The sequence below is a fragment of the Mesoplodon densirostris genome, chromosome 8 (assembly GCF_025265405.1).
Source record: "Mesoplodon densirostris isolate mMesDen1 chromosome 8, mMesDen1 primary haplotype, whole genome shotgun sequence".
Lineage (NCBI taxonomy): Eukaryota > Metazoa > Chordata > Mammalia > Artiodactyla > Ziphiidae > Mesoplodon > Mesoplodon densirostris.
This window is the reverse complement of record NC_082668.1, coordinates 89,499,321-89,515,426: the sequence shown is the minus strand read 5'-3', so window position 1 is coordinate 89,515,426 and position 16,106 is coordinate 89,499,321.

Genomic DNA, 16,106 nt, shown 5'->3' with positions numbered 1-16,106 from the left:
TAAAACTATTTAGTGCATTATTCACATTTTCCCAGAAGAAATATAACTTGAAATACAACCTTTACCAAATACTAAATTCCCAATATATATTTCATTCTATTTTGTATATAATCTTTCTCTTTTGTCCCATTGTCTTTTCACGAACCAGTGTCACATTGCATAAATTACTATAGTTTTCCAATACATTTCAATAGCTGGTAGAGTGGTCACTTTATTATTCTTTCTTTTCAGAATTTTCCTTCTATCCTTGCTTGCTTATTTTTCCAAATGAACCAGATCAAGGAGTGGCAAACTTTTTCCATAGAAGGCCAGAGAGCAAATATTGTAGGCTTTGCAGCCACTACATCTCTATAGCAATTAGTCATCTCTGCCATTGTATAGTGAAAGCAGCAATCAGCCATAAGTAAGTCAGTGGATGTGCCTGTGTTCCAACAAAACTTTATTTACAAAACCAGGATGCATTAGACTTGGCCCATAGGCTATAGTTTGCTGGCCCCTGAAGTAGACAAACTCATTTGCCTAGTTAAAAAAAATCTTAGTATTTTTACTGGGATCTTGTTAAATGTATAGATCAATCAGAGAGAATTAATCTATACCTTTATGATGTTGAGTCCTTCTATCATAGAAGGGAAAATGACTATTTGGTTAATGCTCATTTGGTATCCTTCAGTAATATTTAATTTTTTCCTATCTGTTCAAATATACATTCAGATTTAATATTTTAGTTCTCATTATTAGAACATTAAATGTCTACGTGTTAAGATATTCCTTGGCTATTTTCTATATCTATAATTTTCTCTTGAATCCTCTTTATCACTGCTCATCTCTGTTTCATTTTTCTTGCTTTTCTTAATCCTGTCCTCATGTTTCTTACAATGTTTCCAGTAAAGTATTTCTCCTTTGTGTTGCCCTCAATGTGGGCTGTGTTGGAATGCTTTCAGTTGCAAGTAACATAAGCCAACTAAAAGTGGCTTATAAGTTGAGGAACTTTTATTATTTCATATAATAAGAAGTTTGGAGACAGAGAAATTCCAGAGTTGGTTAACTCATGGTCTCAATGATGTCAGGGTACAGGGAAGGTGAGCTTCTCTCTGCTTCTCTTAGTTTTTCACACGTGAAAACAAGACGGTTGTGGCAGCTCCACACGTTACATTGTCATGTGACAGCATATGAGAAGAGAACATATTTTGGCTTTGTATCTTTTTTAAGACCAAGGAACACTTTCTTAGAAGCCATCCAGAACACATGTTTTATCAGCCAAGGTTGTATCACGCCTGAACCAGACTCTGACAAAGAGAATAGAAATACCAGACTTGATTTAGACGAATTGGTAATTACCCTTGGGACTAGGGAAGGGCCCATGAAGCACTTACTATAAAGCTTTGGCAATCAAGTCACAGTGATGTTGGCTTCAGTATAGACACACAGATCAGTGGTATAGAATAGAGAGACCTACATATAAGGTTAATTGACTTTTGATGAAGGTACTCAGGAAATTCAATGGAGGAAGGATAGTCTTTTCACAAAATGGTACTGGAACAATTGCACTTCCATATTGGACATCCAAAAAAGAAAGAAAGGAAAAAGAATCTCAACCCATACTTTACATTATGTGCCAAAATTAACTCAAAATAGATAATATACCTAAGTGCAAAACTTTAAAAATTCAAACTTCTAGAAGAAAACATAAGATTTTTTACATAGGACACAAAAAATGTAAACAGTTAAAAAATGGTACATAACACTTCATCGAAGTTTAAAATTTTGGCTCTTCAAAGACACTTAATAAGAAAAAGAAAAGATAAGTCATATAATGGAAGAAAATATTTGCAAAACACATACCTAATAAATATACACACAATATATAAAGGACTGTAGTAACTCAGTAATAAGAAAACAACCCAATTTTTTAAAAGACCCAAAGGCTTGAACAGATATTACACACACACACACACACACACACACACAAATGTACACATGACAAATGAGAATATGAGAAGATGCTTAACATCATTAGCTTTATAGAAATGAAAACTAAAACCACAATGAGATACCACTACATACTTATCAGAGTAGCTAAAATAAAAAGAGCTAACAATACCAAGCACTAGCAAGGATGTGGAGTAACTGCAATGCTCAAACATTGCTGGTGGAAATGTAAAGTGGTACAGCCACATTGGAGAACAGTTTGACAGTTTTGTTTGAAGTTAAACAAACATCTTATGATACAGTGATCTCAGTCCTAGATAATTACAGAAGATAAATGTCTAGACAAAATGTGTATGTAATAACCTATATACAAATGTTTACAACAGCTTTGTTTATAATCATCAAGACTGGAAACAACCCAATGTTCATCAACTGGTGAATGGATAAACAAATTGTGGTGCATCCAAACAGTGGAATATTACTCAGAAATAAAAAGGAACAAACTACTGATACAACCTGGTTGAATCTCAAAAGCATTAAGTGAAAGAAGCCAGATGTAAAAGGCTACAAGCTGTAGATTCTATTTATATGTCATTCTGGATAAGATGATTTTACAGGGTCAGAAAACAGATTAGTCCTTGCCAGGGAGTGGGGATAAGGGAAGAAAATTGATTACAATTCCTGCTTAAAGTGTCGGCTTGGCTACAGGCATACTTTTCTCCATCTCATATGAATCTAACTGCATGGGAGGGTATTTTATAACATATCAGTTGGACTTCTTGAGTGAGACATTGTTTTATTAGAAAATTAGAATTCTTCCATGAAATATATGATTTTTAAAAAATATTGAGAGGCCAATAGAGAGTGAAAAGATGGAATGTGGATAGAAAAAAATCAGGAAACACTTCATAGAGAAAATAACCAGAGTTGTAATTCAAAACAAACTAAATGTTTTGCTACATATAATTTCAAATGAGTCTTTGTAAGAGGTTGGCTTATGCTAAAGAAAAAGTCTCAATGATTTCCCAAATCAGGATGGGTTTGGATGTGCAGATTGGGGAAGGGGTTTGGGAGAGGTGAACTGCTCTGTGTAATATAGGCAAAGGATTAGAATATTGGGGAAGGGTGGGGACCAGGAGGAGAGAAGAGAGCGGCACTAGCATGGTGGACATCTGCATGGGTGAAGGGGGAAGAGTTAAGGACCCTCAGGGCAGAGCACCCCAAAGGGTCTCCCTCTGACTTTGAGTGCCACCTTAGACAGCCATTAAGCAGACTCAGGGATAGAGTTGTCCAAGCAGGGACAGGAGGGTCCATGCCCCCAGAGAGCTTACGTCCTCAGTCAACCCCCTCCAGCATGAGCCAAGGATGCCATGTTCCTTAGGCCACCCCCACCATTGGCCTAGACTCTCTCTTTGGGGGTATATCTCTGCTGGTCAGTCAGAAAGTGCTTCTCCAGCCCTATCCTGGAGGAAAATTTCTTTCAATGAGAAAGTTCAGTCCAGGTAGAGAAAATCAATGAGTTCTCATGCTAATATATTCCTTGCCTTTGCTTTCGCTGTTTCCTGCTGAAAAAGCCCTTCTTACTATTTCTATCTTCAGTGAACTACTGCTCATCTTTTAAACTGAGCTCAAGCTTCACTACAGGAAGCCTCCCTTGACTACCTCCCATCTGATGAAAAGTTTTGTTTACTTTACCAGATGATAAAAGTGATACATGCTCATTTAAGAATACTACAAAGGTGTATAATTAAAGTAATAAAAAGTCCACTAACTCTCATACTCTAACTCTACCCCTCTGAGATAACCAGTGTTAAGATTTGGGTATGTATAGTACCATTTCTTTCTCTAGACAAGTACAAACTGATACAAACCTATGTACATACACATGCATTGTTCTTTTCTTCTCTCTCACACACAAAAGGGTTACTTTAAACACCAGATTTTGCAGTTTGCTTTCCCTCTTCCTTTCATTTAATATGTGATGAACATACTTCTATTTTAATAGCAATATCATAGTTCCCAATTAGATGTTTGTGACAATGTCTAATTTTTATTTTCTATAAAACTCCTAGAGGAAAACATAGGCAGAAGACTCTTTGACATAAATCACAGCAACATGTTTTTTGGATCTGTCTCCTAGAATAATGGAAATAAAAACAAAAATAAACATATGAAACCTAATTAAACTTAAAAGCTTTTGCACAGCAAAGGAAACCATAAACAAAATGAAAAGACAACCTATGGACTGGGAGAAAATATTTGCAAACGATGTGACCAATAAGGGCTTAATTTCCAAAATATATAAACAGCTCATACAACTCAATAACAAAAAAACAAACAACCCAGTCAAAAAAATAGGCAGAAGACCTAAGTAGACATTTCTCCAAAGAAGACATATAGATGGCCAATAGGCTCATGAAAAGATGCTCAATATCGCTAATTATTAGAGAAATGCAAATCAAAACTACAATGAGGTATCACCTCACACCGGTCAGAATGGCCATCATTAAAAAGTCTACAAATAATAAATGCTAGAGAGGGTATGGAGAAAAGGGGACCTTCCTACACTGTTTGTGGGAATGTAAGTTGGTACAGCCACTATGGAGAACAGTATGGATATTCCTTAAAAAATTAAAAATAGAGTTGCCATATAATCCAGCAATCACACTCCTGGGCATATATCTGGAGAAAACTCTAATTTGAAAACATCTATGCACCCCAATGTTCATAGCAGCACTATTTACAACAGCCAAAACATGGAAGCAACCTAAATGGCCATCAACAGATGAATGGATAAAGAAGATGTGGCACATATATACAATGGAATATTACTCAGCCATAAAAAGAAACAAAATTGAGTTATTTGTAGTGAGGTGGATGGACCTAGAGTCTGTCATACAGAGTGAAGTAAGTCGGAAAGAGAAAAACAAATACCGTATGCTAACACATATATATGGAATCTAAGGAAAAAAATGTCATGAAGAACCTAGGGGTAAGACAGGAATAAAGACACAGACCTACTAGAGAATGGACTTGAGGATATGGGGAGGGGGAAGGGTAAGCTGTGACAAAGTGAGAGAGTGTCATGGACATATATACACTACCAAACGTAAAATAGATAGCTAGTGGGAAGCAGCTGCATAGCACGGGGAGATCAGCTTGGTGCTTTGTGACCACCTAGAGGGGTGGGATAGGGAGGGTGGGAGGGAGGGAGACGTGAGGGGAAAGGGATATGAGAACATATGTGTGTGTGTGACTGATTCACTTTGTTATGAAGCAGAAATTAGCACACCATTGTAAAGCAATTATACTCCAATAAAGATGTAAAAAAAACTTTAAAAAAAGATGTGGTATATATACATGCAATGGAATACTACTCAGCCATAAAAAAGAATAAAATAATGCCATTTGCAGCAACATGGATGGACCTAGAGATTATCATACTAAGTGAAGTAAATCAAACAAACATCATATGTTATCACTTCTATGTGGAATCTAAAAAATGATACAAATGAACTTATTTACAAAACAGAAATAGACTCACAGACATAGAAATTTATGGTTACCAAAGGGGAAATAAATTACAGTGGGGGAGATAAATTAGGAGTTTGGGATTAACAGATACACACTACTATTTATAAAATAGATAAACAAGGACCTATTGCATAGTGCAGGGAACTATATTCAATATCTTGTAATAACCTATAATGGATAATAATCTGAAAAAGAATATACATATGTGTGTATGTATATATATGTATATATATATAACTGAGACACTTTGCTGCATACCTGAAACTAATACAACACTGCAAATTAACTATACTTCAATAAAAAATGATTTAAAAAACCCAAAAAAACTTGCTGTATTATTTAAGACTTCCAAAAGGAAGTGATTACTAGTGGTATCTTACTCCTGGTTTAAATGGAAATGTATTTAACAATTTATTATTTAATATGATGTTTGCTATCAGTTTTTGCTAACTAATCTTTATCATGTTAAGATGGAATCCCGCTAAGCCTACTTTACTTCAAGTTTTTATTAGGAAAAGCTGCTGAATTTCAGCTTATGTCAAATGCCTTTGGATGTAATTCCACTTAATCCATGATTTTTCTCATTTAACTTGTTATGTTTATAGGTTTTTTAAAATGTTGAAGCATTTTACATTCTTGAAATAAGTCTTTTTTGGATATGGTATTATTTTTTCACTATGCTGCTGCATTCCATTGGTAATACTGTATTTTATTTATTTAGAAATTTAAAATCTATACCTATAACTGAAATTGCTCTGTAGTTTTCTTCTACTTATCAAGCTCTGTGCCTCTATAGCACATATAGTATAGCATATAGTCATACATCTACATAGTACTTATTACCATGATGAAAATTGTATATCTAATTGTGTATGCATCAGCAAGTGGAGAGCAGGGACCAGGTCGTATTCGATTTTCTGTTCTTTGTGTCAAGCACAATGCCTAGGACATGGCAGAAGCTCAATGAATCTGTGTTGAATGAAGGAATCAACAGCTTTGGGAAACATTTTCCTTTCATCTAATTTTACCTAGTATTGGTAGTTAGCCATTTATTTTCTTTATACCTCTTCCAATGCCGTATTTCTATCTTCACTTGTTCCCTTGAAGAAATACCATTATTGAATGCAATATTGCAGTTGAAATGAATAAACTAGAGCCACATATATCAACATGGATAGATCTCAAAAGTATAAGGTTAAACAAAAAAGCAAGAATATGAATAGCATAACACTCTCTATAGAAAGTTTTTAAAATGTAAACAATATTGTGCACTTGCGCTGTTGGCTCTCAACCCCACTCCAGCCCTTTCTGTGCACCCTTCTGTATTGCAAAGGGCTGGAAACCTGTGAACTACATGTTGCAGGTTCCCTTGTCACCTGGCTTCTAGTTAGGTTTTGCCAGTGCCAGGCAAAACCAAAGAAAGGGAGATGCCATTTTCCTTTCCATTCCTGGCAGTGCTTCCAGCACACGTGGCAGCAGCAATAGCAGGAGGTGACTGAAAATGAGCATTTCAGTAGTATCGGTGGCTATTTTAGCAGTGGCAGTGCCAACCTGTAGCACCCCAACAGGGAAGAAGGCAGGTAAGTAGATACTCTGATCTCATTTTCCTCTTTCCCTCTGCTTCTGGCCAGCACTTTCCACTGTCCAAAACTGACCTGAAATCTGGTCAAGAGTCCAGTGGGGCAGTCTGTACATCTCAGCTTTCTGAGTTCAAAGAAAGGTGCGGAATTGACCTGGAGGGGCAAGTGGATGAAACTGATCATAGCCTCCTCATCCCATTTACATCTCCAGCCCTTTCTATACTTCTATAACCAATTCTCAGTATTAAATCTCCCTTGTGTCTACTACATAGTTTCTGTTTTCCTGACTGGACAGTGACTAATTCAGTATAGTTTATGGATATGCACATATGTAGCAAAGGAACAATAACTTGCATGGGAATGATAAACTCCATGTTCAAGATAACGGTTCCCTCTGGATAGAAAAGAACAGAATGGAATTAGGGATAAGTACATAGGCATCATCTTCTGTATCTAAAATATTTAACTTCTTAAGCTGGGAAGTGAATATATGGATATTTTAAATTATTCTGTATGTTTGTTATATGATTATCTATTTTTTCATATGCCAGAACTATTTCATATGCCAGAACTATTTTAGCCATCCTCATAATTACATATGTGTGTTTATATATATATGTGTGTATATATATATATATATATATATATATATATATATATATATATATATATATATACACACACTGTTGTGGCCTCTCCCTGTGCTCCGCAAGGGGAGAGGCCACAACGGTGAGAGGCCCGTGTACCGCAAAAAAAAAAAAGATAACAGTGTCTACCTTTCAAGACTATTGTGATGATTAACTGGGATAATATGCAAAATGTCCTAGCACAGTGCCAAGAACATGGCCAATCATAGTTTCCTCCCTCCTGAACTTTCAGGAAGAATAAGGACTTGACTTTGATAAACTTTGAATTACAACAATTGTGCTCTGCCTTGAGGAGGTGTTTGCTTTCTTTTATTTCTTCTTTAAAGCCTTTAATGTTTCTTTTCTGATTACAAGAGTGGTAGTTGTTCAATGTAGAAAGTTTGAAAAATATAGAAACATATGGAGATGAAAATTTAAATATATGGTGATTCTACCCCTCATAAGTGCTACAAATGTATACAAATCTTAAAAATTAGAATAACACTATATAGTTCTGTGACATAGTTCTTTCACTTCACAACGTAAGGTAAACATTTTCCTATGTCATATATTCTATGACATCACTTCTGCAGGCTGTATAATATTCAGGTGGCTGGGATGTTTAGGTTTTTCTAATATTTCACTCTATAATTAATGCTGCCATGAACTTCCTTGTTGATAAGTCTTTGCTCACATTTCTTATTATTTCCTTGGACAAAATACTTGTCGGAATCTTGGTCAAGCTGCATGTGCATTTGATGGCATCTTATGCCTTTGGCTATCTTGCTTTCAAGAAAGATTGTACAAAAAGAAAGAAAGAAAGATTGTACCAATTTACACTGCCTTTAGCAGTGTTGGAGAGTACTACTTTGCTGCATCAGGAAATTACTTTTAAAAAGAGAAATTAGAACAGACATGAACTTAATACTGGAATCTACCACAATCGATTCTAACTAGTTTGCTGTTTAAAGAATAACAGCAAAGTACCACATCTTCACAGAGAAGAGGACTTCCATGGGCCATTGAGGTCTAGTTTTAACAGGCTGCCATGCAGAGGGATCCCAGTCATGCTTTCAAGGGTTAACTTCTATCTGGAATCAACTAAACATTGACACCAGCTAGAGGTGATTTGGAACCCAACTGACCTGTGGATTTTCTAAATCCAGACCTGATAGTGATACACTAGTTGGAAAATGGTGAAAAGACAAGCCAAGTACTCTACTCTGTTCCTGGCCGAGGCCTGAGACTTGGGTTTCTTGGGTCTTGAACATTCAGTTCTTAACTTTTCTCTACCTCCAGATTGAAGGGTCTTAGATCCACTCTAAACTGGTTAAATGAGAAAAAGGAAGATAGCAAAAAACATCAGCTAATAAGATCTTTCATTCTTTGTTAATTAATTTCTGCAACTCTAACCCTCTGGCACCTGCCAGCTTTACTGTACTGGAGCCAACAGATTTCAAAAATAATTAAAGTTAATGAGCTGCTCTTTGTGATAGGATGCTGAAAACTTAACAGCCATAATTAGTAGGAAGTGCAAAGTGGGGAAAGTGTCACTTGCTGATAAATAGAATTTCCTCATCTTGTAGATACAAGAATCCTGCGCATATGTGAAAGAGATGCTCTACTGAGTCAAAGAAGATGTATGACTGGGTTTACAAATTGCAAGTAAATTGAAGAACAAGTACCAATCTTGAAAATGATAGCCCTAGGCTAAAATCAGACTCCTCCCCCAAAGTAGCAAAATTAATGTGTCAAAACGTTGGTAACAATTCATGGTAAGTCTCAGGCAACCTTAGAGAGTCGGTCATTACAGTCGACAGCCCAAAGTAGGGCATTGACTTTCCGTCCCTTGGTAACAAAAATAAACATGGGAATTATGGGTACTGAGGAGTCAAACACTAAATTGGCAGCCGCTCTCTGTGAGTTCAGACTGGGCATGATTTTTCAGTGTAGAGTTCTTGGAAGCAAATGCAAATGAAGTCTGGCAATGGCTCAGTGGCTGGGAGGAAGTGACGAATCTGAGCAGGTGGAATCTCATCTAAATGTGGGGTTTCCCCCAAGGGATCCTGCATTCTATTTTAAGATGATTTTAGGTGATAAAAAGTCAAATGTGTCTTTTTCATTTTAATGTTTATGGATTTATTGTAATTCATATTTAAACCATTTGACTAGCACATCAAAACCTTCATTTCATATTTATAATAATAGTTTTTTTCAAAATAATGTATTCAGGTTTAAAAAATGAGATGAGTTTAAAAATTAATTAAATAGTAATATAGGTGGAATTTTGGTTCTGTCCCAAATTGAAAATTTGGAATGTTGGGGAAAATTTCAAGGTAACTACTTTAGGAGCTTCTAATTATTTCCAGGGCTTTGAAATGTACTACATTTCATCAAATCTAAGAAGCTTTTAATCATACAGTGAACCATTATATAATATATCATGAAGAAACAGAGAATGCTGCTAACTAAACTATGGCCCATTCTTTCTTAGTACTTAGAATTTTGTTTTGTATTCAGTGAAAGCTCTCTTTTATTCTCACTAGGTACAATTTTTTTTTATCATATACTGCAGTACTCTGTTTCTGTGCCTTCCCGTTTGTACAGTAACTTTAAAAATATATATTTATTTACTTATTTATTTACTTGGCTCCGTCGCGTCTTTGTTGCGGCATGCGGGATCTCTAGTTGTGGTGTGTGGGTTCTAGAGCGCATGCTCAGTAGTTGCTGAGTGTGGGCTTAGTAGCCCCGTGGCATCTTAGTTCCCTGACCAGGGATCGAACCTGCATCCGCTGTATTGGAAGGCGGATTCTTAACCACTAGACCACCAGGGAAGTCCCTGTACAGTAACTTTTGATCTAAATCATAGTGTAATCTTTTTGAAGACATTTTAACGATGATAAATTTCAAGTCTTATGGTACTGACAATGTACCTAACTGAACTGAAGTGACAGCTGAGCTCCTTTGATCACGGCTGCTCATGAGAAGGCAATGGCAAAGCTTTCTAGCTGCATCCAATTTCAGAGGTGAAAAAAATGTGTGCCTTAGAATCAGTGACGTACAATGACACCTTTTTAAAGGTCACTAGGAATTGTTTCTTTTCTTGTGCCCCAGGCTTTTTTTTCCCAAGAGCAGAGATCACCAACAAAGGTAAGGTAATTCAGAAAGCCTTAAAGGAAATAATGAGTTAGATATCAGAGCCCTGTGACACTTCATATTATCGTGTGATGTACAGGGTCCTGACTCAGTCATAGCCCAGCTGGTGCGATGGAGAGACTTCTTCACGCAGCAACTCATTACACAATTGTGATGTACATGCAAGATTCCCAGCCAACTTGAGGGTAGAATTTATGCAGGATTCACCTCTGGCTTCATGCCTTGCACAAAACAGGTAATAGACTAACGATAGTTGACAGGACAATTAGTTGTAGACAATTTACAATTTCCCTTCTCAATGAAATAATGATCTTTCAGTAGTGATATTCTTTAATAAATGCTCACTATGAGTGAGCATTATGAAGACATACTATAAGCCAGAGCACTGTTCCAACTGCTTTACATTTATCAACTAATTTACTACTTAACAACCCCAAGGTAGATCCTGTTATTATCCCTATTTTACATATGAGGAAACTGAGGCACAGAGCCGTCAGTTAACTTGCCCAGGATCACATACCTTTGAAATGTCAGAGCTACATTTGAACGCAGGCAATTTGACTTAGCATTCATGCACCTAGCCATTATACTTTATTGCCTCTACCATATAATACTGAAGAGCTATAATAAAAGAATAGAAATGCATACGATTGTCTAAATACACAGCTACTCAGTTAACATACAAAGTAAACCATGCTCCCTGGATTTTCAATAAACATTTGTTTATTGATAGTTCTAAGAATGAGGTAGAAAAAAGTACCCCACAGTGTTTTAAAATGAACAATAACAAAACCCACGCTGGCAGCGAATGCGTTGGAGAGGGTTGGAAGACTGATCTTAAAGCTTTGGGGACTTCCCTGGTTTCCAGTGGTTAAGGCTCCAAGCTCCCAATGCAGGGGGCCTGGGTTCAATCCCTGGTCAGGGAACTAGATCCCGCATGCCGCAACTAAGACCCCACATGCTGCAACTAAAGATCCCACACATGGCAATGAAGATCCCATGTGCTGCAACTAAGACCCACCAAACAAACAAACAAATAAATAAATATTTTTTAAAAAAAGCTTTGACCATGAAGTCAAGGCAAAATGTCAAACCAAGACAAAAAGTTTTAGGCTCTCCAAAAATCACCTACGATGGATGCACTACTCAAGAGTCCTCACATGGGCCAGCCACAAGTTAAGTCCAGGCCTGATCTTGACCACACAGCCCTGAGACAATATTTGGAATTTAGCGAACTACAGCAACCATTTATCTTGAACTGAAATCAAGTATTATGAAATCTCTCAAGTTATCATCTGAATTCTGGCAGGCTGTGGTGAATACTGCATTAGGAAAGTTAATTAAACTGAGGAACTGAATTTTTCTTTTTTAAAGAAATGGCCGTTGGGTGTTAATCAGCTGTAAAGAAGAAAGCAGAAAGCTTCTTTTAAGGGAATCCATAAAAGAGCTTTGCCCTGTAAGCACGGTTGCCTCACCTCTGACCTCCATAACTGAGAAAGAATTTGGCTTCTGCAATATTTTCTGTGAAGTTAGCAGCTTGAATCACTGCCACCAGCAAATGAGTTTTCTCTACTGAGAATGAGTTCTCCTGAACTGATGAAACAAAGGTCTATGGTCCTGAATAGCTATTATTTATTTGGAAGATTGCTACAGATACTGCAAAATCTGCTTCCCACCTCCACCCACCTCCTGCAAGCTGTGGTATTTAGCCGCTGGTCCTATGGAACAAAACAGACAGAAAGGAAAATCTGGCCAGGCAAGTGATATGCCCGGGGTGAAATGTGAAACTTGCCTTACAAATACAGAGACACACAAAATGAGGGACTTACTTATTGTGCTACTTCATACCTTTGAGATAATCCACATAACTGAATTATTGATTTTGGATTGTGCCAGGTATTTGGGGGCAGGCAAGGAAGAGGGGCTGAACTCTACTGATTTTGAAATCTGAGTCCGTTGTAGTGAATTACTAGACAGCTGCCACAGGGAACATCCGGAAGTTTCCATGTCTCTCATGTCAGCAGTCTGGAGATTTTCACATTAAAAACTTATAACACACATCACTGTAAAAACGGATAGATGTTCCATTACCACTGTTAGTACTACTTCCATCACTACCCAGCACAAACTCTTGATAAGTTTGCCTTTTGTGAAAGCATATTCCCCTCTGGTGAGTTGGCTGGGAATAAGGTAATATCACTTCTTCCCACTCCAAGGAAACCATTTAAGGCATGTCATCTCCAGGTCCTGTCTAATCACATGGTTCTATAAAAACAATGTATCATTCAGAGGAGTCCATTTCCATCCATTCAGATCCTATTCCCTTTAGTGTTCTGATTATGTTTTCTAACTATTTCAAATGAAATAGCCCTAGTCTCCTGAATGCTGAAAATCAAATCTTTTCGAAGAAACAAAAACCAAATAGTTATATACGTAACAATATTTCTGTTGTATTTATTTATTTTGGCAAGTGCAGTCCCTGGCTCATAGTAAATACTCAATAAATATTTATCAAATAACTAAAGCAGAAATGTGTGGTGGGTATCAGCGATGCAGCTAGATATTCTGGAGATGCCCCAAGCCCAAGCCATCACTCATTGTCTTCTGGCCACTTTTTCTCAATGATGCCTCCTGGACTGCTCTGGATCCTTCTGTGCCCTGATCCTGCTATGACAGCCAAGTTTCCATTAGTCACCTGGAGAGCTGCTTCAGTTCCTCCCACATCGTTAGGAGCCTAAGCTCTGCATCCCTTCCTCTGTGTTCTGCTGTGGGTCATCCAGGTGCTAGAGGTACAGGGTGCGGCTGTGGGGGGCACATGGGCCTATCTGTTAGCCCTAGGTACCCTAGAAACCTTCCATGGTGACTCCCTCCCTCTTCACCCCTTCACCTGTCACATCTCATCCATCTGTCACTTTTAAGGTGGCAGCAGCTATGCCTATACAAGAGCGTCCAGAGACAGCCCCAATGGAAAAATGGACATAGGACACAGACAGTTTTCTAGGGGAAAATACACAAATCTCCAAGAAAAATAAACAGAGGGAACAGATCCCACTGCTTATCAAAGAATGCAAAATTAAAAGTAATAGGATGGGCTTCCCTGGTGGCGCAGTGGTTGAGAGTCCACCTGCTGATGCAGGAGACGCGGGTTCGTGCCCCGGTCCGGGAGGATCCCACGTGCCGCGGAGCGGCTGGGCCCGTGAGCCATGGCCGCTGGGCCTGCGTGTCCGGAGCCTGTGCTCCGCAACGGGAGAGACCACAACAGTGAGAGGCCCGCATACCGAAGGAAAAAAAAAAAAGTAATAGGATACACCTACGAAAGACAAAAAGTAAAACGACTGAGGGAGAGGATGGGGAAAATGCAAAATACTGTTTGAGGAATGTAAATTTATACAACTTACTGAAGGACAATTTTATGTATAAAATCCCTAAAAGAAGTTTACTGTTAAATTCAGGGATTTCACTTCTAGGAATTTTCCTAAGGAAAAAGAAATGAGATGAAGTGTATATCCATGGATGTTCAATACAGCAATATTTATAATAGCAAAAATGGGAATTTGGTTAAATAAATTTTGCTACATTCTTAGAATACTATGTAATCCTTAGCATATATATATATATATTTTTTTTGACATGGAAAGATGTTTTAAATATTGTACTCAGTGAAAAAGCAGACCACAGAACAGTTGGTTGGATGGGATCATATTTTTTTTTTTTTTTTTTTTTCTTTTTGCGGTATGCGGGCCTCTCACTGTTGTGGCCTCTCCCGTTGCGGAGCACAGGCTCCGGATGCGCAGGCCCAGCGGCCATGGCTCACGGGCCCAGCCGCTCCGCGGCATATGGGATCCTCCCAGACCGGGGCACGAACCCGTATCCCCTGCATCGGCAGGCGGACTCTTAACCACTGCGCCACCAGGGAGGCCCAGGGATCATATTTTTGCAGAAAGATTTCTAGCATGTTTTGGTTAGGTAAAAGTCTGGAAGGATATATACAAAATATTCAGGGTGGTGAGAGTACAGAAGATTTACAGTTTAATCTTTCTGCTAATATGTATTTCTACTTTCTGGCAAAATATGTGTGCTATTTGAGTAATAAAAAATAACTGCTCACGTGTAGTGAAAAATATACATTTTCATTTTTCTATTTCTAATAAGAAAACCCACAAAATTATAGTATTTTAAAGCTGAAAGCTTTCTTAAAGAATACTTTTTCTTATTTTACAAATAAGTGGACCGAGGCCCTGGGAAGTTAACTGACTTGCCCCAAAGTGTCACCTAGAGACCAAGTCAGAGTGAGGGGCTGAAAAGGAAAAACCCACCCAATTTTCCCCTCTTAGGAACTGGGAAAAATCCAGTTCTCCCCTACTCTTCTTTTTTTTAAGTAGAAAAGGATAGCTTTATTACTTTGTCAGGCAAAGGGGGACAAAGAGGGTTCCTGCCTCAAAAAAATATGTCTTCTCTTCTACTCTTGAGTCTTTCTTTACTCTCACCCAGAATACCTTACTTCTGGTCACCAAATATGTGGAAGTTTTTCTCCACACCAGGCAATTCTCTGTGACACCAGCTGGGTATCCTACAACTTAACTAAATTCTGACACTAGCATCAGATCCCACAGGTTAAGGGCGCGGTCCCCCAAGACTGCTCCCACCCCACTTCAGATGTCAATTGCAAGTAGTAGGTCCCCAGATCATTCACAACTTCTGTCCAATTTGGCTACAAAACAGAGGTTCTCACAACCCTCTCCTCAGGTTCGATTAATTTGCTAGAGGTGCTCACAGAACTCAGGGAAACACATTTACCAGCTTATTAAAGGAGATGATAAAGGATACAGTAGAACAGCCAGATGAAGAGATACATAAGGGTAAAGTCTGCGGCGGGGGGGGGGCGTCCCGAACACAGGAGCTTCTGTCCCCATGGAGTTGGAGTGCGTCATCCTCCTTGTGTGGTTGTGTTTGCCAACTTGGAAACCCTTCGAACTCCATACTTTTGGGATTTTATGGTGGCCTCATCCCATAGGCATGATCAATCACTAACTCCATTTTCAGCCCTTTTCTCTTCTCAAGGGAATGGGGGTGGGGCTGATAATGCCAAGCTTCTAATCATGGGCTTGGTCTTTCTGGTAACCAGCCCTCATCCAGGAGCCATCCAGGAGCCCACCCAGAGCTGCCTGATTGCAGGGGGGGTGGGAGCCGGGGCAGAGACCAATATACATATTTCTACTACACATCACAACCGCACAGGGGCAGAGTCAGAATCTGAACCCAGCGGCAGCTCATTGCTCTT